This window comes from Cavia porcellus, unplaced genomic scaffold (genome assembly GCF_034190915.1).
Source record: "Cavia porcellus strain 051 isolate PalLab524CR breed Dunkin Hartley unplaced genomic scaffold, mCavPor4.1 scaffold_31, whole genome shotgun sequence".
In the NCBI taxonomy this organism is placed as follows: Eukaryota; Metazoa; Chordata; class Mammalia; order Rodentia; family Caviidae; genus Cavia; species Cavia porcellus.
In genome coordinates, this window is record NW_026947514.1 from 36,160,084 (window position 1) to 36,186,015 (window position 25,932).

The 25,932-nt window shown below is 44.7% G+C and overlaps 1 long non-coding RNA gene across 2 annotated transcripts in view; it reads right to left on the reverse strand.

The window, feature by feature from the left end:
* Positions 1-6,947: 6,947 nt before the first annotated feature.
* Positions 6,948-25,932, reverse strand: part of LOC106028223 (uncharacterized) — a 30,445-nt gene continuing 11,460 nt past the window's right edge. The window contains exons 3-7 of one of the 2 annotated variants that reach the window (XR_001201843.3): positions 16,204-16,292; positions 9,844-9,933; positions 9,737-9,766; positions 9,480-9,577; positions 6,948-8,154 (exon numbers count right to left, since the gene is read on the reverse strand). This is a non-coding gene — a long non-coding RNA (uncharacterized LOC106028223). The remainder of the gene's footprint in view (positions 8,155-9,479; positions 9,578-9,736; positions 9,767-9,843; positions 9,934-16,203; positions 16,293-25,932) is intronic. The other variant, XR_001201844.3, reaches the window with a different exon arrangement.

Sequence of the window (25,932 nt, forward strand, 5' to 3'; positions counted from 1 at the left end):
CCAGCAGATTCAGCATCTGGTGATGCTTTGTGGTTCATAGATGGCACCTCATCCTCGCACAATAGAAAAGGATGAGGCAGTTTTCTGGCTTTTCCAGCCCTTGAACTCACACTTCCTGCCTGACCTTCGCAAGTGCCGGGATTACAGGCATGTGCCGCCACCCCCAGCCATCTGGCCTCATTTATAAAAGGGAAAAGTTCTTTTCCTGGGTGTGCTGCCGTCATGACCTCTTCACCTCCTGAGAGTCCCATCTCTCAATGTCGAATGAATTCAAAAAATGAATTTTGGAGAGGCACAAACATTTAGACCATAACACTCGCTTCGCTCAATTAAAATGTCTAGTTCTTCAATGTAGGAGGCTGAGAAAGATGCTCTAGATACTTGGCTAGGAATTTTTTCAGGAGCTGAACTTTGAAAGTTCCTGAAATCTTTCCAGATAGGCACTAGAGTGCTACAAGCCAGCACAGCCAGGCATGGTGGTGCACACCTACAATCTCAAACTCAGGAGGCTGAGGCAGGAGGACTGATGTAAGTTTGAGGCCAGCCTGGACTATATAAATGAGTTCAATGCCAGCCTATACTACCCAGTAAAACCCTGTCTCAAATATATATATGACCACAGAGTTAGTCAATTTGGGTTTAAATGGCAACAACAAAACTCAGGAGCTGTGTAACTTAGATAAATAAATAAACTTCTCTGATCTTTAACTTCTTCACTATGAAATTAGAATATTCATGCTTAACTTCATAGAATCAGGGTGCTGATTACATAAATAATCCATGTAAAATGCTCAGTACAGTGCTAGGTACTATATATGATTCATACTCAGTCAGAGGAACAAGAGAGGCACAGTGGAGGCAGAATCAGCAGGCTGGTATTTTATCATATTCTTAAAAAAAAAAAAAAAAAGAAGCTTCTTTGGGGTTAGGGATGTAGCTCAGTGATAGAAGGCTTGCTTAGCATGTAAGAGGCCCTGGATTAGATACCCAGCATTCCAAGAAAATAGGTTTTGTTAGCAGAATAATGCCTATTTGTTGTATAAGGTTTAGACATTACAGAAATGTACGAAGAAGAAAATAAAAGTCACCTGTAACCTTATATAACCACCCTGATTGTTCTGATGACTTCCCTTTCAGATCAATAGACACTTATTTTCTTTCATGTATATTCCTATTTACACTTGAATACTGTTATATATAAGATTTTTTATACTGATTTATCACTGCCATAACTTTTTTCCTGTGTCATTGGCCTTCTAAAACATGACTTTTAACTAAAGCTATACATTATTTTAGTAACACATGCATCTTAAATCAGGTACTTTAGGGGCTGGGGATTTAGCTCAGCGGCCTAAGTGCCTGCATAAGGGTGAGGTCGTGAGTTTTATCTCCAACACCAAAAAAAAAAAAAAAAAAAAAAAAAAAAAAAAAAAAAGAAAAGAAAAGAAAAGAAAAAAAAATCAGGTACTTTATATAGTAACATGGTAAAGCCGAAATAACATTTTTCCACTTTCATATTTCATGAAATAATTTATTGAAACTCGTCCCATGTCACTTTTATATAAGGGTCTTTATCTTCCTCAGACCCACTTTTTGGGCCATCTCATGCAGTTTTCTATAATATTATTCTCATGCAGTTTTCTATAAAATTATTATTTTCAATTACAGCACTTTTACAAATTATATTTGTTGTTACTAGAAATTTTACCCTAAACTACACATAGAATAGTTAGTTCTAAAACAATTCAAGTTGGGGCTGGGGATTTAGCTCAGCAGCATAAGCACCTGCCTTGCAAGCGTGTGGACCTAAGTTTAATCCCTGGTACCGATAAAAAAAAAAATCAAGTTGTTTTGTTTTGTTTTGTTTATGAAACAGAGTCTTGCTTTACCTCAGCCTGGCCTTAAATTCACTGTGTAGCCCAGGCTGGCTTCAAATTCACAGCAATCCTCCTGCCTTAGCCACCCAAGCGCTGGGATTGCAGGCATGTGCCACCAAGCCTGGCTTTCAGTTATTCCTTTAAAAACTACAGTGGTAAATTATAGAAGGTAGATATTTCATGTACCATGTGACAGCTTTGTGAATGTGTGTGTGTGTGCACGTACACTTGTGTGTTGTTGTTGTTGTGAATCAAACCCAGGACTTTGCTCCTGCCAGGCAAGAGCTCAACCACTGAACTATATACCCAACCAACCTTGTTTCTTTTTTGCTATCATTCTCAGGTCTGTTTTTGAGATATGGCCTTGCTATGTACTAGCCCAGGCTGAGCTCTAATTTGTAATCCTTCTGCTTAGCCTCTTGAAGCTGGGATTACAGTTGTGCACCATCACATCTGGTTATGCCATGTAGTCTCTATAACATAATCATTTATGATTTTGTTTCTTTAAAATGTTCTCTTTCAAGCCAGATATGCACTCAGGAGACTGAGGCAGGAGGGTCACTTCAAGGCCTGCCTGGACTACATAGTGAGTTGAAGGCAACCTGAACTGCATAGTGAGACTGTCTCAAAAAAAAAAAAAAGACAAAGTTATATTTCAATTATATGGTTACAGTACAAAATTCAAAAGGAGAGATGATTTTTCATTGATATGTAATTTTCCTTTACAGACCATGAAAGAATCTTGCCCTAGGCTGGACACTGTAGCTGATAAAGCCTTAGAGGCAGAACCAAGGGGCTCCATCTTCCCCGCCCCTAAGATTTACCAGTGACTCTATCTTCCCCACCCCTAGGAATTTGCCTCTGGCGAGAAATGAATACCAATGGGCTACCTGCTCATCCCTAATGCCCCTCAGGCTCCACCCCAAACCTAAGCTACATGTATGCCCCTACTTCATGTGTCCAACAGAGAGATGCCAACCCCGGGGACTAAGCCGGCCCCGGAGGGTCAGGGGATCTCTCCCCGCATTCTTAAAATAAAGGACATTTATATTTCATATTTCTTATCTTTTCAGCCGCACCACAATTCTATCAGACTATACTTTATCTATCACCCAAAAATGAATATTTAGGTTGTTTTTAATTTGTTCATGGGTTTTTGAAATGGCTTACAGAGAAGGTGAGAGAAAAATAGAGATGAGGAGAGAAAGGCAAAGGCAGAGGCAGAGACAGAGACAGAGACAGAGACAAAGACAGAGAAAAGGTCTACTTCAGGACATAGTGCTATTTTCCATTGTACTTAGCAGTATCACTTCGGTTTCCCAGAACATCACCAAGAACAGCCTCCCCTAGAACCCCGGGTGGCTGCGGAGCACTGAATTCCCAGCGCCCCTTCCAGCTTGAAGAATACCACTCCTTTCCACAACCTCATAAAAATTATGGGGATTTGTGTTTCTGAGAAAGAAATGAGACAGGAGATTTGGGTCTGCAAAGCTGGCTGAAGAAGCCATGACCTGTTGATTACAAGACCCTGGAAAGGAACAGCCCCCAAAGTCACAAGAACTCAAGCAGGTTTCCAATCGGATGGGCTGGACCTGACATCAGCCTGAGTGGGACCCCAGCACTGCCTCTCAGGACCCGTGTGTAGAGTTCTTGTGAGTTTCCTCAAGGTTTGAATGGTGAAGAGAAACAGGTGCCGTGAAGAGTTTGCTGTTGTGGCTTTCCTCGTGAGCTCATGCTGTGTACTTTTTATCTTGATTTTTTTGGAAAAGCCAGTTTCTCCCTTACTCTTCACTTTTACTCTTTCATATAAACTTTATCACAAAAAAGTACTCTCCCCTTTAGAACCGGTGCTGTTTGAGTCTGGCTGAAGCCCTAGTCCTCAGGAACTGCTGGAGAGTGAGGCAGAAAGCCCAGTTTAAAACAGTCACCCTTTGCTGAGGTCTAGATGTGCAGCTGCTGCCAGTAGCAGGAACACAGCCAAATGCCACACTTGGAGATAGACCAGAAGAAGGGCCAGTGGGCACGGCACCAGCCATCCCTCCCCGGAGTCTGCAGGCCAGTGGCCACTCCTCTCCAGCTCCTCGTGTAAGTCAAGGTCCAAGAGGGTGAGCAGCTGGAGATAAGTCAGGACTGAAAAAGGGCAAGGCATTAGAGCCAGGCTAGTCCAGGGTAACGCTGTGACATCAGAGATAAGAGTAGATCAGCAGATAAATGCATCCCCACCCTGACACCAAGAAACAGCAGCCTGAGGAACTGCCAAAGGGAATAAAATGCATCTCTCCTGAAAACTTGTCCAATTCCCTAATACTCAAGTATCTACCCAATTGGTTTTTCAAAGTCAACTGAACTTAGCAGAAGGTTGAGCTTTTCTTGACATCTAGTAATAAAGAAAGCAGAGAATGAAATTTGAGCAAGAAAGTGGTTGAGGAAGTTGGTTTCTGCTCATAGCATGCTGCTAATGTTTAACAAGAGGCTCTCGGTACATGTGGGTGTGGGTGTGGGAGTCAGACCAGTGTTACTTGCCAAAGTCCATGCCTAACAGTTCCCGCTGTGTCTGGCTTCAGGCTACCAACGTATGTCACTATATGCAGAGCTGGGCGATGGGTGCAGTAGGCCATTCCACGGTGTCTCCACCACACAGGGACAGTGCCTACAAAACACTGCAAGATAACAGCTAACAGAAAAATGCTGCTAAATAATTAGAACATGATGAGTTTTAAGTACTTGTTACATTTGCATTAACATAATTTAATTACAACTGTCTATGTGTTAATTTTTACTAACAGATATTTAACTGCTGTCCTACAAAACTCCAGAAGATGTAACAATCAACTTCCATGACCAAGCACAAGCCAGCACAGCATGCCACCTGTCACCCTCCCTTGCACGGGCATGTCTTGGTCTCTACCTCACTGTGTGGCTAATAGAACAGTCTTGAGGACAGTAATAAGAATCATGCTAGGTGGTACATGCCTGTAATCCCAGCATGTTGGGAGGCCAACGCAAAAGGATTGCAAGTTCAAACCCAGCCTGGGCAATTTAGCATGTTAGTAAGATCTTGACTCAAAATAAAAACTTGAAAAAGGGCCAAGGATATAGCTTAGTGCAAAGACTCTGAGTTCAACCTTCAGTATTGACTTTTTTTTTTTTTTTTTTTTTTTTTGTCTTTTTGAGACGGGGTCTCGCTATGCAGTTCAGGCTGGCCTTGAGCTCACTTTGTGGCCCACGCTGGTCTCGAACTCGCAACGATCCTCCTGCCTCAACCTCCTGAGTGCTGGGATTACAGGCGTGAGCCACCATGCACGGCATGACATTTTTTTAAATAAAAAAGAATGAAGTGGATTTGAAAGACATGTGAACCATTCCCTCATTTCCCCAGTTCTCTGCGATCCTGCCTTAAATTTTGTTTTAATGATGAAATATGGCAGATATGCAAATAAAAACAGGTACAGATAACGATACAATATAGAATGAGAATTCTAGAACTACGCAGCTTGACAAGAAAAAACCATACATTTATTTAAATCTTTGGGTCTTCTATTCACACCCCATCCCTCCTCAAATGTGATGTTAGGTCTGAAAAAGGGGAAGAAGGGAAGGAAGGAAGGAAGGAGTGGAGTGGAGTGGAGTGGCCGGCGGTGGCTGCAAAGATAAGAAATATAAAATATAAGTAACCTTTATTTCGGGAATGCGGGGAGAGACCCCCCCGGCCCCGGGGCGCAGCATCTCCACCCCAGGGCCGGCGGTCTCTCTCTGGAACACACTCTCTCTTGAACACGTGGAGTGAGGCCCATAAGTAGCCTCTGTTTGGGGTGGACCCTAAGGGGTATTAGGTATGCACAGGTAGCCCATTGGCACACGTTTGGCGCCAGAGGTAGGTTACTAAGCGCAGGGGTATAGGGTTACAGGTAAATCTCTAAGGGCCGGGGGAGGCAGGAGCTCCTTAATTTGGCTGAGGCTTCTCCTGGTTAAAGTGTCTGGTCTGGGCCAGCAACTCTTTCAGTGACCCCTGTGTTAAATCTGAGGCTTACTGTTCCCACACATATCTGTTATTTTAGTGTATAATACATATATAATGCAGCACATATCTATGTGTGTGAACTACATGGATACAGTTGCCTTTCTGTATCCATGGGCTTGGTTTTATAACCATGGATTAAAGCAATTACACAATGAAAATACTTTTAAACTGCATCTGTACTGAACTTGTGTAATGGTTGTTGTATTTGGTTAACTTAAGAAGTTAAGAAGCTTAACTAAGTAATTCAGTACCTTTACATCCTGCAGTGTAGAGGACATGCCTTAGACTGGCTGTTTACTGTTCGGGATGTTGTAATGGTTGATTCATTGTGTCAACCTGAGAACTTAGTGACTCAGCAGGGGGCCAGTGTCCTCATCCTGTAAACATCCTGAGCCTGGGCAAGGGGGAGGGCACGGGGATGGTGTGGGTGTAAAGGACCCACCCTAGGGCAGGTAACCTGAATACAATATAAGGGAGGAAAAGAGGCTTGCTCTCCTCATTTTTTGCTCTTGCTGCTTTTGCTGTCTTGTGTCATAAACTGTTGTCCCTGTGCCACGCTGCCCTTGGAGTCTGGCGGTTGTGGACTGAAACCTCCACCAACTATGAGCTAAATAAACCTTTCTTTCCTTGATTTTGGGTGTCAGGTATACTGTCTCAGCAACAAAAGGAAAGTAACTAAGACAATTAATATGGGACCTTTTTCTTGTCTTTATTCTCTAAACAATCTAGTATAACAACTATCAATACAGTTTTTATATTGTATCATCATAAGTAATCTGGAGATGATTTAAAGATAGGGGAGAATGTGTGCAGGTTATACATGTAAATCCTATGACATTTTACATAAAAGAGTTGAGCATCATTAGATTTTGGGATTTTGTAGCCTCAGATGATTTTGAAATCAGCCACTGTGAATCGCAAGCAATGACCACACACACACACACACACACACACACACACAGACACACATACACACGCACGCACACACAATTTTACATGGTATGATTTCTTTTAACAAATAGGAAAATATCTCAGAGTCCAACTTGCTTATATAAAAAATATCTTTTATTAATTTTTAAAAAGGTTTCTGATCCTGAAGAAAAGCATTCATGTAAAACAAGCTTGGGGGAGAAATCAGCCCTTTTTTATTTCTACCCTAAGGGAGTTTAGAGAGGGTGAGTGCCTGATTGTCCACTTTAGGTCTGAAAAAAATGCCAGTGAGGCAGAACCAGTCTTTTTTAAGACTTCCAGATGATTCCACGTTTACTGTTTCCCTATGAATGCCATCATTAGCAGACCAGTATGTCACCAAAGATACCATCTTCTGGCTTTTCATGGTCATTCTTTATAAATGTCACTGTGAAGACATTCATTGAGTCCTTCCTTTACTAACATGTCCACGAGATAAGAATCTATTTCTATTTTATCGTTTTTTAAAAATGACAAATATTGACAAACATCAAGGCTGGAAGATGTTATTTACAAAGGTTGTTGTAAGGTAAAAATCACAAGATGGAGATTTGTGATTCTTTATTGAACTTGATTATAAAAGTTTTTATCGAGCACTGTCAAACTCATGAGCTGGGGAGAGATTTCAGATTTATAACTTAGTCCTAAATGGGCAACAGCAGATATAAAATCTTGGAATTTAATATCAGCTTTGAAAATGTTAGATTGAGAGTTCGCGCAGTTTTTGCTTTATGAACGAGCACATTGTAGAATGGAAGGGCTGTATCGATTTCTGATGGAAAAGGCTGTCTCTAAAATGAATTTGAGCCTTTTCATATCCCATTTCATTCTAAGGCACATTTTAAGTGATGTCCTCTTCATTTCCATTTAGTGCTTGTGACTTAATTGGTGAGCAAGCAAACAGCTTTACGGAGAAAGACCACTCCCTGGGAGCCTGTCGGGGTCACTGCAGGGTGCAGAACAGAACTAAGGAAACCCACTAAATGACAAGAGGTTCCCGTGGAGAGATTTTTGCCCTGATGTCTTCAAAGCAGATTCAAAGCCCTTTCTTGGGGCTGATTTTGCAATGAAGTACAGCAGGAAGGGTGGCCTTAGTACACTCTAATTTTTTCATCAACTGTTCCCAATTGGAGAGGCCGCCTCATGACCTCACTTGCCTTCCTGGGAACACAGAGGTCTCGATCCAAAGTCTTGGGGGCGAGCAAAGAAGCATGCGGTCTGGGAAAGCGCTTAGTCATGCGGAAACCCTCTTTGGCAGTCGTCTACAGGTCACGGTATTACAGGCAGCTAAGTTAGGTAGAAATTAATAGAGAGTCAGACCGGGCTAGGCTTTCAAGGGAGTCAGTGCAGATGAGAACACATCCCACTTGTGGCAAAGCCACATCCGTTGAAGGCCTGGTCTCAAGATACAGATGCAGTAACCGGGTTTAGATAACTGCCTGAAGGATGAACAATAACTTGAGATTGTACTGTGACTGCTATCACCTGGCCCAATAAAGTCCAGAGAGACATCAGTCACCCAGGTGGGTGACCAGAACATCTGGGGCCCAGTCACCCAGGTGAGTGATCAGGTCCCATTCCTTCCCCACAATGCCTTTGTTCTTTCCAGGGACTCTTGCTACATGACACACTTCCTTATTTGATCAATATTATCTTAGTGACTATACTTACAATGCTATAGGTCGATTATAGCTTGACCCACTTTGAACCCACATTGAGACTTTGCTGCATAAATTACCCTAACAAAGGGCCTCAGTGGAGGGCCCACTTTCAGGACTCCTCCTGTCTCTCAGGAGCGCTCTCTCTCTCTCTCTCTCTCTCTCTCTCTCTCAATAGGTCTTGCATTGTTTTATAGCCTGCATTGTTTCTTGGAATTATGTTCAATTTTGGGGAGACACGAACTTGGGGTATCTGACATCCAGCAGGTCAGGAGTTCTATTTCTCCTATATCAGTGGGACAGATGGCCAGGGAAAAACCTGTACTTTCTAGTCCTTTGGTGTTTGTGCTGACCCCAAATTGGTGACCAAAAACATTACCCTCACACGGTCTTCAGGTAGCCACTGTCTTCTATGATCAAAGGGTTTGGAAAGGAGCCACTATCCCAAAATATCTTTCATATTATTTCCTAGGATTATCATTATAGATTATCATAAATTTAGTGGCCGAAAACAATACAAATTTATTCTGGAGATTAGAAGTCCAAAATGAGGTCTTAAGGGGCTAAAATCAAAAGCTACGTTCCCGTCGGAGGCTCTAGAGCAGAACAGTTTCCTTGGCTTTTCTGACTCCAAGTCCCTCTACTTCCTTGGTTTTTTTGTTCTCTGGCCTCTGTCTTCAAGTGCATCATGTCAGTTTTGGCTTCTGTCATCTCCCCTCTCTCCTGACCTTCCTGTCTTGCTCTAGTAAGAATCTTAAGTCTAATGAGACAATTCAGGAAAAATCTCTACATTTCAAGATCCCTACTAATAACATCTGCAAAGTCCCTTTCCCATACAAGGCAAGAGAGTCACAGGCTCTGGGGTTTAGGATGTGGATACTTGGAGGGGGACATTATTTAATCCCCTTTGTCACCACACAATTAAACTGAAATCTTACCACTTGAGAGACACACCTTTGGATCTCACGTTTCCCATGTTCATGAGTACTTTTTCAAATGCAAGGAGTTTCCAGGTATGATGGCTCACATCTTTAATCCCAGTACTCAGGAGGCTGAGGCAAGAAGGTCGTTGTGAATTCAAAACCAACCTGTTCTACACAGTGAGACCCAGCCTCAAAACAACAACAAAAAAGAAACCAACCAAACAAAAGCATAAATAAATACATTAAACAAACAAATATATGCAAAGGGTTGAGGTGTACAGCACTTACCTAGGATGTGTAAAGTTTTGGTTCTGATCTCTAGCACCAAAAGAAAAATAAATAAATAAATCCCTCCTAATAAAGCCGATTCCAATAATTCTTTGAGACATCCTTACCTGCTCATGAGTCCGCTTTCCTGCCTTGAATTCAAGTGAGGCTGAATTAGGTTGGCTCATGAAAGCCTCATGTAGTGTCCCAGCCTGGTCCTATAAGCCATGGGAAAGTGAGGAAGATACAGTGACGGAATTACAATAATAACTTCATTACTTAACTAAGCAGAACAGAGATATTTGGAATCACCTTAAAGAGACAGAATGGCTCGGCTAGGAGAGCCCCTGAATATCCAGATTGAGAGAATTATTCTACAACGTATCAAGCAGAAGCGGGGAGAGGGGCGTGGCCAAGAGAGGAAGCCTAGAAAGAAGGGGTGCAGTCTGGAAATCCCATATGCCAGATTTCTCGTCTGCCCCTCTCTTACCAATCAGCTAAGGATTATTTTGTTCAATCTGGATAGAAATCATGGATAGGCAAAATCCCTTGCTTAAAATCCCACTCAGTGTCCTTCATTTCCTGCTTAGACCTGCTTTGAGGCCTCCTGTGTCTCAGCTTGACCCAGAAGAGAGAATGCCTAGCTCAGTGAATGCCTGCTCACTGTGTCAGGTTGCCATTCAGCCCCAGACCTGGCCTTCGCCCCCTAACGCTCCCGCAGGAGCTCTGACCACCCGTAAATACCTTGACTCCCCACACACCTCATCTCACCAGAGGAAGGCTCTGGTCAGGCTGACATTAGTTCAGCTGACTCATGTCTTACTGTGCAGCAATAGATTGGCTTTTGTGTTTGCATTTCTCCCGTTCAGCTTTGTTACTGAATTTGTGTTCCTGCATCTCGCCAAATGGGGATGTGAGAAGACTGGGTATCTGGATTAGTAAGGCTGGGATGGATCTGGAACCAGACACTGAATCACAGTGAGTGCTCCAAGGCAAATTCCGCCACGCACAGCTGTCTGGTGGCCAGGCCCCCTGGCACCTCCTGTGGTATCTGTCTCAGCACACACTTGTTTTCAGATTCCTGTGGCCTCTGATAGCCTCCAGTGGGCTAACATTTTATGATCCTCCCATAGGCCCTTATCATGATGCTGACACCTTGCAGGGATTATGAGAGCTGGCTCAGAGCAGGAGTACACAGAAATGGAAAGGGAGAGAAGGAGGAGAGATGGATGAATTTGAGGAAGAAGGAGACAGTCCACAGAGGAGCAGCAGCTTGACGTGCCACACATTTTTTACAGTTGGTCCTGGAACTCTCATCCCTCGTGCTCCTCTAGTAGATTTGGGGTCCACTCTTGGCTCTGCCGCTGCCCACCTACCTGTGAGCATGAACTTCTCTGGGTGTTGGTTCTTTCCACTGACAAGGGAACATTAAGAATCAGACTGGCTTCTAAATGTATTTCTCATATTATACTCAAGTATTTAAAAAATAAAAAGCGTGCTAGTGGCATTTTAATTGGGAAGTAGAGGTTCAGTTTAAAGTGGGCTCTTTAGATTTCAGATTAAAACACAAGAGGTTAAATGAAACATCTTCGAATCCAGCTCCTCTATTTACTGTGTGACCCTGTGCAAACAATGTAGCCTCTGCGAGGCTTTGTTTCCTTTTCTGTGAAGCAAGAATGACACCAACTACCCTGCGTAATTATGAAAATTGATTGAAACAACGTACAGGCACCCCAGGCATGAACCAGTACCCTCCGCCTCCCAGTCTCTGCATGGAGTTACATTTGAAGAATGATCATCCTCAGATGGAAGGAGGGGGAGAGAAGGAAGAGAGAGAAAGGGGATGAAAAAGGAATTAAGATCTGTTATGTGCCTGTGGCGACTCTCCAAAAGGAATATAAACTACTGAAACATGTACTAAGAAAAATAAATAACACAATGAAACAAGGCATTTATTTATTTATTTTTGTCTTTGTCTTGGTACCAGAAATTGAACTCACCATCTCGTGCTTGCCAGGCCGACACCTATGCCGCTGAGCTAAACCCTGTCTCACTATTCAGTTCAGGTTGGCTTTGAGCTCACTTTGTAGCCCGGGTTGGTCTCTAATTCTCAATGATCCTCCTGCGTCAGCCTCCCAAATGCTAGGATTACAGACGCACGCCACTTTATTTTAAAACAAGGCGTTTAGCACAGAGGCTAGTATATAGTAAATAAGGAACCCTTGCTTCTTTCTCCTATTATTGTTAGTGCTATTATTTTTAGATAGATGATCGATAAATGGATTAGATGCCCTTTCCTATCATCCCAGCCCCAATGTAAGGACTCTTTATGGAACACCTCGGGAAGCTTAAAGGTTGTGAGAGACTGGCCCACTCCATGGTTCCCATAAAGAATATGGTCGTGAGTCCAAGGCCTCCAGGTCTGGATCCACAGAAGCACATGGTCCCTTCCAGCCCGGGAGCTGTCTCAACTGTCTGGAAGCCACAAGTAATCCCAGTGTTACACTGGTCCCAGGCCCTGTCACCTGCCCTCCCCTCTATGTAGGAAGCTCAAGGTTTCTGAGGCCCTCAAGGAGCCAGCGCCCCTCCTAAGACTTAGGCCAGTCCAGGTCCCTTTGGATACCAAGGCCTTGCAGCTGCTGGCAGCACAAAATCCTTCTGCACTGGGGCCACCTGAGGGAGTTCAATTCCCATTCCAGAAACAAAGCCTGCTGAAGTGAAAGAGATGTTGATCCTGAGCCCCAGCAGAGCCTCGCCTTGTTCCCAAAGGAGTGCCAAGTCCATTAGAGCTTTTCACAGCTGACTGCTCATGTGTGCCCTGAACAGTGTGCCGGGGAGAAGGACCAGAGAACAAAACAATGAAATTGAGCAGTCCCCTCCACCCCACCCGCAGTCCTCTGTGAGGCAGACCCTCTAGGATACCCCAAAGGGGAGAGGAGTTTCATGCTTCCCCAACCCCCACCTTTTTTTATTCTTCTAAGAATGGGGATCCCATCTGGGACAGATCCAACCCAGGGCTAAAAAAAAAAAAAGAAGAAGATGGCTTCACATTCATTTCCTTTTATAACTACCAAGGGGCTTCTCTGTTGTTCTCTCTTCCTATATCATTGCTACTTTCCAAAAAACACAGATCAGAAAAAGAAACAAGGGCTAAAAACAGGCAGAGCACCACAGGATGCTGCTGATTTCACTTCTTTTTAACGAATAGTAGCTGCGAGGGACAAACTGGCTTCAAGGGATGCAGATTAGGGTCAAAGCTGGCCCCTGCCCTCCTGAAGCCCCCAGCTGTATGAGACTCTGATGTAAGCCACCAGGCCTGCATCAGGGACATGCTGTGTGGCCCGCAGGGATCACACAGGGACAAGAGCAGGACAGAAGACATCGGAAAAACAGGAGCCCTGTTAGGTGCACAGGGTTTAGGCTGTGGTTGGGGGTTTTCTTTGTTACTTGAAAGAGTTTTTGCCCGAGAATAAATTACAGGACCTTATGGCAGTAGAAGGGCAAAGCTCACTTCCTCCTGCCCCTATTATAAGTTCCTTTTTCCTTTCCCAGTGTGTGAGACTTTTATATTTTGCTCTTGTATTGCGCTGAAAAGCACTAACATTGCTGTGTGTGTGTGTGTGTGTGTTTCACTTTCTCTCCTTTCCTCTTTCTCCATTCTTTCATAACACCACCTTCACCCCTTGGGAATGGTCAAGATTGACCTGCACAACCCTCCGAACCCTTCAGCACTCCCATCCTAAGAAAAGCAGGCATCGAATGTAGCTTTCCCTATAGATGTTTCTGTCCCTAAAAGGTGCAGCATGCAATAATATATTTATATAGTTTGTTTTTTAAACTGGGCTCTTTGAAACAGCCCTAATGCCTCATACCCCTTCCATGGAGTTTACAAAAGCGTCAAATGCACTGACTTTGGAGTTGAACAGAACTGGGCTGTCTTGCCGTCTATGAGAGTAGGAGCCAATTAAACTGTTTTGGCTCTATTTACTGGTGCATAAAGTGGAGACACTAGTCCCTGCCTCCCAGGTTTGTGAGGAAGTCAAAGTGAGATGTGTACACATGCTCGGTGTGAGTCACGTCAACCACCAGTGTGAGCAGTGGTATTTCTGGCCTTCACGCTTTGGCACCCAGTGATAACACTGACAGCATACTATGCTTGGTTGTTTTTGAAGTGTCTCACATACATGTGTTTCATTTCACCACCAGCATCATAAACCTCTTGAGAACACAAGAGCGCTGTGCATCATAACAAACAGTTCATGGGACTCATTTGCTGGGCAGTGGAAAGCTTTCTGCAAAGGCACAGAGTTTCCCATTTCAGGAGAGAGCAAAGAGGGCCAGAGAATTTCCACGGCTGACATGCCGAATGTACACGTTTGCCCAGTGAATGGGGCAGAGGCAAAGACAAAGTTAATTCCAGCTGGGCTGTGACAGCCTCCTGTGACAGATGGGCAGCAGAGCTGAAGAGAACATGCTGGGTAAGTGGGGAACACTGTGCTGGGTAACAGACAGCAGGCCTGAGTGAGCCCACAAAAGAAACCTCCATGCTGTTTTCTCTGTGTCCCTGCATGAGCCTGGGAGGCTCTGCAGGTGGAAGGGAGCTACCAAATTCCACAGTGACCACCTGGGGGCCCAAGAGACCTGACCAAAGGTCAACCACTTCAGCAGTAGGAAAGGTGATAAATGCAAACCAGAGCCCACACTCTCCTCCCCCAACCTATGATGCTGAGACTGCGAGGTGCTGCTTTGATGAGAGATCCCTCCTGTTACCTGGCAGCAAGAAGACCATGGGTAAATGTTTGACAGGGATGCCTAGAGCTCTGAGAATTAGCAACCGTTAAACAGTACTGTAAGGGGAGTATCTAGAGCAGGCCACGCTCTTCCTTTCACTAGTGAGGGAAACTGCAGTGCAGAGAAGTCCTGTGAGCTGGTGCAGATCACTCAGGGGCTGAAGAAACTGGAGCTGATAGCTCAGCTCCCTCAAGCCTTGGTTCACCATGCAGTCTTTAGGCAAAGCTACCTGCACCTCTGCAACCAGCAAGTGAAGACCAGCTGCAGACAGATCTTCAACCCACCTGCAGGGACTTCAGCGTGGTGCTTCCTCTTCCCGAGTTCTCTTCCCACCTGGTTAACGTGTGACTGCCTTGGCCTCCCCTCCTGCCCTCTGATCCTAAGTACATATCTTTCAAAGCTGCAGAGACCTAAGTAATGAGCTACTATACCTCCCTTGACAGAGAAGAAGCTGCTGTCAGCTGGTATGGTAGTGCTGACCTGCAATCCCAGCTACTTCGGAGGCTGAGACAAGAAGATTCCAAGATCTGCCTGGATACCATAACAAGACCCTGTCTCAAAATAAAATTAAAATATCTGGGGATGCAGCTCAGTAGTGCCTACTATGTAGGAGGCCTTGAGTTCAATCCCCAGTACAGCCAAAGGAAGATAAACTTTCATTATCATCGTCAAATATTATTAGTCACCCACTACAAATGATGGCTCCTAAACTGGACACTTAGAAAAGGCTGGCTGCTCTGTCCTTGTCAAAGCCTCCTGCGAGCCACCCACAGCCAGGGACAAGAAGGAAATAAAGGCTTAGTGCTGGCCTGGAGCTGAGTCATAAGACTCAGGAAGTCTGAGGAAGATGACTAGAGTCAGCTTCTCAGCAAACAGCTCACAGGAGCTAAAGAAGCCCCTCCTGACCCTCCAGTGACAGAGCCTCAGGCCAGCCTTAAAGTGGCATTTTAGCGCTAATTTTTAAAAAAAACCAGCATCATTGCCAATCCTCTGTGTTCTAACTTTTGTTTTTAGACTATGTGCTCTGTGCGGTCAGGTGATTACAACAGAGGGCAGCACTTTGTAAAATAAACAGATGAAGAGCTGCAGTGCTCCCCACAGGATGTACAGGGGGAGGCCAGGTGAAGTAGGGAGAGCCCCAGAGAAAAGTCTTCCAGGGCTTAGGGGGTGCCGGCCCTCATTCTTGCCAGGGCCCCGCTTTCCCTGTTCCATCTCAATGTTAGCTCTGGGCTTCCAAGCACCAGCAGGACCCAGACAACTGGAAGCCAGGGCTGGCAGGGTCATCTGGAAACATCTGTACACTTTGCTGCTGCCTGCCCAGCCAGGGAGAAAAGACAAAATGCCACGTCCTGTGTGGAGTTTTAGGGAATTCAGCCCCCGTAATCAGGAGGAAAGAAGTAGAATGGAAAAGACAAATCTAGCACTACATCTTCCCAGTCCACTTGAAAGGCCAAAAGGTCAACTGGCAGTTGGCAATGAGTATCAGCGTATTCACTAAGAGGGCAAACTCACCCATAAACTCCAAGAGCAGGGAATACCGTCAACTCTTTTAATGAGACCAGCACTTCTCTGATACCAAGGCCAAACAAAGACACCAAAGGAAAGAAAAATATGGGCCAATATTCTTGCTGATGCAAAAACCTTTCACTGAATTGCTAGCAAGTTAAATTCAATAACACGTTACAAGTATCACTTACCACGTTCCAGTGAAATTTATTCCCAGGATGCAGGGACGCTTCCGCATAATCATTGGGATACACCGTATTAACCAAAGCCAGAGGATCATCTAATAGATGCAGAAAAAAAATTTGACAAAATTCAAACTCCTTTCATAGGAAACATACTCAACAAATTTGTGACGGAAAGAATGTGCCTCAACACAAGAAAAGCCATGGAATGAATCCACAGCTGACCTCTTACTCAACAGTAGAGAAGTAAAAGCCTTTTCTCTGAGATCCAGAACAAGACAAGGAGGCTTGCTGTGTATTCCACACAGCACCGGAAGTCCTAGTCGGAGCATTCAGACAACTGAAAGAAACAAGACATCCAAACAGGAAAGGAAGAGATTAAATCATTGCTGTTTGCCAGTGGTGGTCTATAGAGAAAAGGCTGAAAAGCCCACCCGCCCCTGCTACTGATAAATGAATACAGCAAAGTTGCAGGATACAGAATCAATATACAAACCATTGTGGTTTGGTGACTAAGAAGGCCAAGGGGTCACTGTGCCACTTACGGTGAATGGCTTCACTTTTCTCAGTTTTGCTTACTTAATCTTCTTAGTTAAATTATGACATAATAATACCTCCTCATATGAATACTGGGCAAAGCAAAAGGAGAGGGATAATAACACAAGCTTACTTAGCCCCAGCCATGAACATGGCAAACACTGCATATTATTGTTATTGCTGTGGATTTAGTGCACTACTGAGCAATCACGAAAGAGGCAAAACACCTGAAATACAGTCAGCCTTTGGTATCCATGGATTCCTCCTCTGCAGATCCAACCAAGCAGGGAAAATACTAAGAGGAAAAATTAATATGTACATATTTGCTTCATGTCATTAAAAAATACTATATAACAACTAGTTTCATAGCATTTGCACTGTATTAGGTAAAAGTAATCTAGAGACTTTAAATATACAGAAGGATGTGCACAGGCTATAGGTAAACCTACACCATTTTATCTGAAGGACTTAGGCATCTAAGAATTTGGGTATCCACAGGGGGTCCTGGATCCCATTCCCAGCATAGATGGAAGGAGGGCTATAGTCATTGTCACTGAGGCACGTGTTTGCCAAAATCCCACCCTACCTCTTCTGCCCCCTCAAATCTGATGCACCCCAAAAAGCTTCTTTGTGTAGTAAAGAGTGTGGACTTGGGGTTGGTGGTATAACTCAGTATCTAGAATGCATGAGGCCTGAGGCTCAATCCCAGCCTTGTAGCACTGCAAGAGCAAGGACAGAAGAAAGGGAAGGAGGGAAAGAGTGTGGAAGAGAGGGAGGGGAGGAGAGAGGTAGGGAATAAGAGAGGGAGGAAGAGTGAACCTGGATTTGTGTCTCAACTCTGCTGCTCCCCAGCCCTGGGCCTGTGCCTACTTCTCCCAAAGTGTCTGAGCCTCCGTTTCCTCTTCTGCAAGACAGAAATAGTAATACAGACTACTTCAAAAGGCTGTGATGAAGTGAAAATGTGACTGTGTGACTTTCCTTCAGAAGCCCTAGTTGGAGATGTAGCAGAGCACTGGCCTAGCATGGGTCCATTTTCAGCACTGCAAAACAAACAAGATGTAAAGTGGCCATGTGTGGTGGGCAAGTGCCAGTAACCCTAACTCTCTGGGAGGTAGCTGAGGTAGGAGGATCAAAAATTCAAGTCCAGCCTGGGTAACTTAGTGATGTAGTGAGACCCGTCTCAAAAGGAAAAGCTCGCTCCAATCTTAGAGATCTCACTCGAGCTCCACCTTCCTCCAGCTCAAACTGTCTTAAGAGAGAAAGAAAAGAATGAGAAATCCATGAGTAAATTCTGGAGTAGCTGGATACAGATTTCCAAAAGGTGATCTCAAAAAATCTGATTCTGTCTTCCTCCCCCCACCTCTGATTTCAGTGTTGACTTTCTCCCAGGCAGACTCTCTGTGAGGTGGCACAGGTGGCTGCAAGCAGCTCTCAGCAGGTGACCTCTCCACTTAGCAACTCAAATAGAAACAGTCCTCCCTGCCCCCTGAGTCAACAGTTCCAACAAAAGTCTCTAGTCCTGTGCTCAGTCCTGTGCCTGCCTGTGGGTGGCTTTTTCCTTCAAGGCCTGGAGAATGGACTGTGCCACCTGCCATGCCTGGGTCAGGTGCCCCCGCTTGGCATGTCCAACAACAAGCACAGAATGGGGGGAGGTGGTCCCCAAGCTTGTGTTTCCAATAGACAAGAAAAAGGGATGTGAGATGACAGACATCCTCGGGACTCTTGTGTTCAGGATGCCCAGAGAGCCAGGCCTGGTGGTGCACGCCAGTAATCCAGTACTCAGGGTGGTGAGGCAAGAAGATTGTTGTGAGTTAGAAACCAGCCTGGGCTACAAAGTAAGCTCAAGGCCAGCCCTGAGCTGTCTGTCTCAAAAACACCAAGAAAGAAAGGAAAAAAAGAAAAGAAAAAGAGAGAAAAGAAAGTCCAGAGAACAACCAGCACTTTGCATCCCTAGGAACACTGTGACCCTTTCAGAGGAATGCAGGCCTTGTAGCATTTTAGGAAGGGAAGTCTGCTTCCGCTGAAAAATCTGTGAATGATAAAGGGAACAGAACCCTACTTCATTAAAGTAACAGCATGGCTAGCTGGTTGGTTGGTTGGTTGATTTGTTAATTTGTGGTGCTGGGGGTTGAATCCAGGCCTTGCCTGGCAAGAGGATGCTTAACAAATAATACCTGATGGTAGAGTCCAGACAAGGCCTCTCCCTCTATAACACCACAATCTTGCCTGACTCCTCTGATCCTTTTACCACTTAAGAATCTGCATGAGCCTTGCTTCCTTGCTCTGGACAGAGGTGGTGTTGTCAGTTCTGTGCATAGACAGCAAATGCTGAGTGGGGGCTCCAAGAAACCACAGATATTTTGATATAAGTCACATTTTTCAGCCTATTTCAATTCTTCACCCTGAGGCCTGACAGATCCCTCCATCCCATCTCTACTTTTATCTCCTAAATAACACTTCTCTCGCTGTGTCAGCATTGCAAAAGTCTGCACACACTAATTCAGGAAACTCAGACAAGAGCATGGATTCCACATATCCACTGCCCGGTTGCATATGTTCACGTCCTTTTCCATGCAGCTTTGAGTGCTGCCTGTAAGACTTTTTGTAGTAGCATTGGGTCTTGTAATATGTATTAGGACTATCCGTCAGTGGCCACAAATACCATTTTATGGCATTAATTTTAAGAAATTCAAATTGTTTTTTTCACTGAATGGATGTACCATAAATTTCTTACCCTGGCCCCTGCTGTTGGACAACTAGATTGCTCACAGGTGTTCTTGTTATATCTTTTAAAGTAAAATAAAGCTAGGCATGGTGATGCACCCCTATAATCCCAGCGCTCTGGAAGCCTGGGGGTTACACATTCAAGCACAGCCTGGGAAACTTAGCAATTTAGCCAAGACCTGTCTCAAAAAGAAGAAGAAGAAGAAGAAGAAGAAGAAGAAGAAGAAGAAGAAGAAGAAGAAGAAGAAGAAGAAGAAGAAGAAGAAGAAGAAGAAGAAGAAGAACAAGAACAAGAAGAAGAACAAGAAGAAGAACAAGAAGAAGAACAAGAAGAACAAGAACAAGAAGAACAAGAAGAAGAAGAAGAAGAAGAAGAAGAAGAAGAAGAAGAAGAAGAAGAAGAACAAGAAGAACAAGAACAAGAAGAACAAGAAGAAGAAGAAGAAGAAGAACAAGAAGAACAAGAACAAGAAGAACAAGAACAAGAAGAACAAGAAGAAGAGAAAGAGGAAGAGGAAGAGGAAGAGGAAGAAGCTGGGGATAAAGCTCAGTGTAAAGGCCCTGGGTTCAGTTCTCAGGGTTCAGTTCCCAGTACTAGGAAAAGATAGAAAGGTATAATAGCCAAACAAGGATAGGAGATATACAGAATATACAGGAGAAAAGAGCTGGAGCCAGGAGTTTTTCTGGGCTCTGCTCCCGCCTCAGCAGAGTTTTGGTTATTTAAATGACATAAAAAGCTTTAACATCAGTATCCTGCTGCTGCTGTGTGGTGCAGTCCCTTGGCTTTCATTGTGTTTCAGTCATCTGTTACAAGATACCAAATCACTCTAACCCTCGCTGGTTTAAATCTTCTTTTGCTTACAATTCTGTGGGTCGGCAGTTTGGACAGGGCTCTGTTGGGTGGTTTTCCTATTCTGGCAGTGGTGATTGACCTGAAAAAGGGTCAGTTAGGTCTCTGATGCCCCAGTTTTTCTCCACAGGGTTTGCTCAGGGTTACTTGTCCCAGGGGAAATCTCAGTGTAGCCAGACACAACAATTACCACCAAGAAAGACCAACTTGGAAGCTGCCAGCTTTTCTAGTTGTTGGCACTTACACCATTTTCTTCCAGTGCATTCTGCCTATCAGCTAATTTCAGGGTCATTCTGAATTCAAAGAAAGAGAAAATAGACCCAGCTCTTGGTGGGAGGAGAGGCAAGGAAACTCAACCCATCCCTAACTAATTATAGTAAATGCTATAGGTGGTCAAAGGGATTATAGGGTTCTTCTGTAATCAAGACACACAGGTCGTCATGGTATCACATTATGCATGGGCTCAGGGAACCAGAAGAGAGGCTTAAGATCACATATAATCAATAACTTTGCCCAGCTCCAAGCAATACACTCAGAGAGGACACTACCATGGGGAATGTGGGAAATGGGATTCCTGGTAGAACTTACAGCACTGAATACCACAGTGATTATCATCTGGCCATCACCTGCATTTCTGGAGAGAAGTGCCAGGACTCAGACCTCTCTGCCTGACTCCTCCCTCTGACGCAGAGGTCAGTATGGTAGGCGCCCACAAGGCATCTGCTTCTCCTTAAATGCAGTCGTTCTTTCTCAAGTCTGTGGGATATGAGCTTTGAGATCTCTGTGGGAACATCTCAGCTAATGTTACAAATATTGGGTCTGAAGTGCTTCTTCAGACTGAAAAGAAAAGAATGCATAGGTTGCCCAGGAAATAGTGCATTTTCCCTATAGACTTCATGATACATTTCTATAAGGGGACCTCCAAAAAATTAAAATCTCTTTCTCCTCATTGAGTCCTGGATGTCTGGATGAACCAGGCCAGAGGGGAAGACCCTGACTACAGGCTCCTCTGTCTGCTCCCGTGTGAGAGCTAAGGGCTGTCCAGCGCCAAGTAAGGCCTCAATTTAATATCCAGCTATTCATCACCTGAATCCACTTGATTGCTAAACTATGCTGCAATTTTGCACCCAATCTCTTAGAAGCAAAGTCATCTGAAAGACAGGATGCAGGCAAAAGAGACACACAGTGGGCAGGGATTCTGATTCTCTGGAATCTATACACACCCTTGGGCCCAGCTGTGGGGCCAGCTCTTTCCACAGGGATGTAGCAACTGGGGCCTTTCTTTATAAAGGGTTTAGACTTCATGTCTTCATTTTCAGTCTAATCTGCTTAGATAAAGGCTGATCAGCTCTTAAATATTTAATTTTTTCACAGCCTGAAGCTTTATGTCTATTTGATTTATGTAACTCATATCTAGCTAGTGTTTGGTGAATTACGACAAGTATCTTTTCAGAATCAAAAATGACTCCTTTTTCTTCCTCAAAGGCTCTTTCCAAGCACATGCCAGCTGGAGCTGAACAGAAAGGCTGATGTGCAAGGGAGAGGGGCCCCTGCCTTGAGCATCGTTTGGTCTTCTCCTGTTCTAGAGTGTGGGGAAGGAATCAAGGCATCACTTCATTCGATCAGGATCATTATTAATAGCAGAACCACTCTCCACCTCACTGCCACTCACTGTACTGAAATGAGTGAGCTAAGGCGGCTACTGGACAGAGGAGGGGCGTAAAATCTAACGTAGCACATGCAAACCTTCTCTTGGAGTCTCTCTGCATCATGATCATGATCTCCATGTCATGCAGGCACTGGGGTGCTTTAGGATTTGTATCCCAGGTCCTTGGATCTAGTTACAAGGTTCTAGACAGGGTGGGCCAAAATAAAGCAAGGGGCACCTGTTCTCCCACTGTTCTGCCTGGCAACCCCGCCTTACTCCCACCTTGTGGAACCCGAATTATACTGGACCGCACTCTGAGCCTCAGGGGACCAAACTGCCCCTGCTGGGAGAGAGCTGGTGAAATGGCTCCTTCCCCACACACCAAGGTTTGAAAAGATTCCAGGAAATAGGAAAACAAGAAGGCTGTGGGGGAGTGTGCACGCGTGTGCACAGCTATGGAGACCAGAACTCCACCCTGCTGTTCTTCCTGGCCCTCGCTGAGCGGGTCAGTGTCCCCACCCCATCCATTCCCTCTCCTCCCTGAGAAACCTGGAAGGGTCAGCCAGGGGCCTTTGACTTCATTCACTGGTTGGAGTTGGCACTGTAACAGTTAACTGTATCCTGGCTTTATGACTGGTCTCTTGTGACACTCTGAGAGAGTAGCTGCATTCAGACATGCACACCTACATACTCACACCCACATGCCCTGCTCACACTCCTGTACATGTAGATTCTGCTTTGTGAAGGGAGCTGAGAGGGCCTACATAGTAAGATTTAGCATCAGAATGAAGAAAAGAATACAAGAAATTCACTCAAAAGGCCTTGGAGCTGGGCATAGTGGCACACCCCTGTAATCAGCACTTGGGAGGCTGAAGCAGGAGAATCTCTGTGAGTTCAGGGCTAGCTTGAACTGACTCCATAAAGGGGTCCTGTTTCAAAAGGAATGGGGTAGACCTGATATTCTAGCACTCTGGGAGGCTGGGGGATGGGGATCTCAATTCCAAGTCCAGTCTGGACCACTGACTTAGCAAGACTCTATCTCAAATTTTAAAACAAAAAGAGGCAGAAATAGATTGCAGTAGGAAGGCTCTGGGATCAATCTCCATACCAAAGGGAAAAGAGGGGTTGGGGGTTTGGAGTCTGCAAATGAAGTTTCTCGAAATAATTTCAGACTTACACAAAAGCACAAAGTATTTCTTACACAAAAAGTATTGAATACACTTAACTTCATTTGCTTAACATTTTCCCTCCCCCATACATATTTTTCAGAACCATTTGAGAGTAAGATGCAGATAAGTTCCCCCTTTCTCCATAAGAACTACAGCATATATATATACTTTGGTACTGGGGATTGAAATCACAACCTCACGTTTGCCAGACAGGCACTTACACAGCTAAACTTCCAGCCTATATTTTCTGTCTTTTTCTTTTCTTTTTTTTTTTTTTTTTTTTTTTTTTTTTTTTGTTGGTACCAGGGATCGAACTCATGACCGCCTGCTTGCAAGGCAGGTACTTATGCCGCTGAGCTAAATCCCCAGCCCCCAGCCTATATTTTCTAAGAAACAAAAAAATGAACATTTCTTTCATAACCTCATGCTTTATCCAAATTGGGAAAATATTGATGTAATGCTATTGCTTAAACTATGTGTGGTTTTCAAATTTTCCTAATTATGTTCTTTATAGACAGAGAAGAAAAAAAATTGATCCAGAATCCAATCCAAGATCCTATGTTACCATGTCTCTTTAGGTTCATTCAATTAGAATCGCTCTTCAGTCTTTTTCTTTTTTAAAAATAAAAGCCATTTATTTAACAGAGTGGTCTTCGTTTTGGGTTTGTCTGTGTTTCCTCACATCAGATTCAGGTTCTGCAAGTAGGATGGGAGTATCACAAAAACAGTAACATGTCTCTTTTTAGTGCCCACAAAGGGGGCACATTACATTGATTATTTCCATTTTGTCCCTGGTTAATTTTGATCACTAGGCTCAGGTGGGTCTGACATGCCTCTCTACCAGAAAGTTATTTTTCTCTTTGAACTCAATATTTTCTGAGAAACTACTCTGAAACTGTTCAAATATCCCTCCTTCTTTCCTCCCATCCTTCTTCTCCCTCTCTCTCCCCTACCACCACTGCCTTTCTTTCTTCAATTGTGTGTCTGTGGTCCTAGGGTCAGACCTCAGCCTTGCATGAGCTGTATTCCTAGCCTTTCCTCTAAGGTTCTATTGGCCTTGACTCTCCCAGCCCCCAACCTGCCCAGCAGCAGAGGCATTCTCAGCAGGGAACTCAGCTCAGCACCACAGCTGCTATTGGCTGCACAGGATGCTGTAAAGAAGATAGGACAAGGAACTTTCCAGAACCTCATTTGCAACAACACTATGACAAAACACTTAGTACTAGCCAATGAATTTACACTCCAACACAACAACAAAATGTGTATCCTGTTACATTTTTGTCATCTTTCTAGAAAGCAGCCTCATCTTGTATGTCAAAGCACCACTCCTCACTTGTCCTGGACCCAGGGTGTGGCCGGTGAGCTGCACAGTGGGCTGATGGGAGGGAGAAAAGGGTCAGGCGAGGTAAGCAGGAGGGAGACACAGGAGAAAAGCAGGGGAAAGGTGGCTAGAAGTCCTCTCCTCTGGTCTGCACTCAGCTGGTCTGGCACCCACGTCCTCCTCACATGCCAGCCCCTTGGCCCCTGGGGACTTGCTGCCATAGCCAGCACTTGTGCGAGTGGAAGGCAGGGCACCGTCAGAGGTTAGACACGGTCACCCTCTCAGAAGGGAGTCTGGGAAGAGATGGCCTGTGTGAACCAAAGGAACCAGTTCCCTGGCCACGGAAACACCCCTGAAGGGAAGCTGGAGAGAAACCTCCCATTTCCAAAGCAGGCTCGCCCTCCTCCCGGGGCTAACACCTGGCCTGGAGACTCCGTGGCCACAGTGAGTGCTGGGGGCTGCCTGCTGTAAATCAGCTTTGCTTCTACTAGCTGGGGTTGCTATGGCAATAGGAATACACTGTAGGTTTTAAGAGAGGTAATTTTGTGTGATTCACTGAATATTTTTAGCCATTTTTCTTCCTGTATTATCTCCCTGTGGCAATTGCCCATTAACGCTGGTCTGCAGCAGGACTGCATGCAATGGTCCGTCCAACAGGACGAAACCCTGGAGATCAGTAAGTACAAGAGGGCTGCGGCCCACAGACCTGAGGGTAAGCCGGTAGAACAACCTGATGGGTTCCCCTCATGATTAATTAGCATGGGCCACACCACAGCTAAGGAAGAGAGGCGAAGAGAATGAAAAGGACCCCGAAATGTGCTGGACTGCTTAGAAGGCAAAACTCAATTGTGCTACTTACTGTTCTCGGTACCCCACACCAGCATCCTGCACCAGGGAGGCTAAGACCGGGTTTCTGAACAAGGGGCCTTCAAGCATAGTAACATTTTTAAAACAATTCTGCTCAAGTCTTACTATTGTTCTTTTTTCTCCTTCCTTCCTTGCTTTGACGCTGAGTGTGTGTGCACTGCTGGGGACTGAATGCTGAACCCAGGCCCTTGCTCACACCAAGTACACACCTCCAGCCCATCATTTTACTCATTTGTTGCATCATAAAATTTTAAGGGGGACTGAGAGGAAAATAAAATCGGCCTACCTGTCTATTTATCAATACAGCCATGTGTCCAATTGCTTAATGGCAGGAATGCACTCTGGGAAATGCCTGGCTAGGTGCTGCCATCAGTGTGCAAACACCATGGGGTGCACACACACAAACCTCCACAGTGGGACCCAGTATACACACAGGTCATAGCACACATCTGACTGCTCCTAGAGTACCAACCTGTTCAAGGTGTTACTGTACTGAAGGTTGCGGGCAACTATAATGTAATGCTATTTACATATTTAAACATAGAAAAGGTACAGCGGGGCCAGGCATGGTGGCACACGCCTGTAATCCCAGCATTCAGGAGGCTAGGGCAGGAGAGTCCCT